Below are 1,149 nucleotides of genomic sequence, written 5' to 3'. Positions count from 1 at the left end.
TGTTAGCCCGCGTGTGGTTTAACTCACTGATACCTTCCATTGCCCATACGCTAGTTTGTTTGTGTTCCTTTGGTCAACTTCCATACTTGAATCATTTGTGCTACCGCTGCTGCTTCGACGCTACATTGACATCTTCGCTTCTATTTAAATAAATAAATAAGCTGAAGCTAGACATCAGTAAACACCACCACAGACACCACAAGCACGCCTTCTCCTCGTACTTCCGCCTCACGCGGGAACACGGACGCTCTAAATACTTCGAATTCCAATGCCAGTATATTGTAAACCACGGGTTCTTTAATGCTAGCGGGTCGTCGCGACCCTAGTTAACATCATGGTGCACGTCTCGTGACGGGTGTCACGGCGTAGTTAAATGTATGCGATACATTTCTCAAATATAAGCGCTCAGTCATCTGTACATCATGGTAGGTTCCCACGACGTGCAATATGCGTTCAACTTATCAATGTTCATGTGTCCTGCAGTTCACATTATGACGCGCAGTTAGCTGCGGTCTTCATCGATCCATGAGCCGAGTGATCCACTGCCGAGGGTGACTAACTTGCGTAAGCCGCCGCTGTGCGCGTATACCCGTTCCCCGTAGGGAGGAGCAAGCCGCCGCTTAGAGACGAAGCATAAAGTGTCCTCATTCCACATAGGGCAAGCTGGATGAATCCATTTTACCCAGGACGGCCGAAGCGGCGTGGACCAGGGGAGAACTGAACCTTATACTTCACACCACAGTAAGTCTACGTGTCCTCTTCCACATAGGGCAAGCTAGAACTAACTATCTTACCCAGGACTGCCGAAGCAGCGTGGACCAGGGGAGGAACACACTTTTCATGGAAACGTAAGGCATCCATGACTGCCATAACGTAAGCCGCCGCTGTGCGCGTATACCCGTTCCCCGTAGGGAGGAGCAAGCCGCCGCTTAGAGACGAAGCATAAAGTGTCCTCATTCCACATAGGGCAAGCTGGATGAATCCATTTTACCCAGGACGGCCGAAGCGGCGTGGACCAGGGGAGAACTGAACTTTATACTTCACACCACAGTAAGTCTACGTGTCCTCTTCCACATAGGGCAAGCTAGAACTAACTATCTTACCCAGGACTGCCGAAGCAGCGTGGACCAGGGGAGGAACACACTTTTC

General features: G+C 50.5%; 1 non-coding gene across 1 annotated transcript; it reads right to left on the bottom strand.

Annotated features, from left to right (window-relative positions):
- Positions 1-399: 399 nt before the first annotated feature.
- LOC131292746 (5.8S ribosomal RNA) lies at positions 400-554 on the bottom strand. Its single transcript, XR_009190350.1, has one exon. It is a non-coding gene; the product is annotated as a 5.8S ribosomal RNA (ribosomal RNA).
- Between the last annotated feature and the right edge of the window lie 595 nt (positions 555-1,149).

Source organism: Anopheles ziemanni (assembly GCF_943734765.1).
Source record: "Anopheles ziemanni chromosome X unlocalized genomic scaffold, idAnoZiCoDA_A2_x.2 X_unloc_94, whole genome shotgun sequence".
NCBI lineage: Eukaryota > Metazoa > Arthropoda > Insecta > Diptera > Culicidae > Anopheles > Anopheles ziemanni.
The sequence above is the reverse complement of the archived record's forward strand: the minus strand, read 5'-3'. Positions and strand labels throughout refer to the sequence as shown.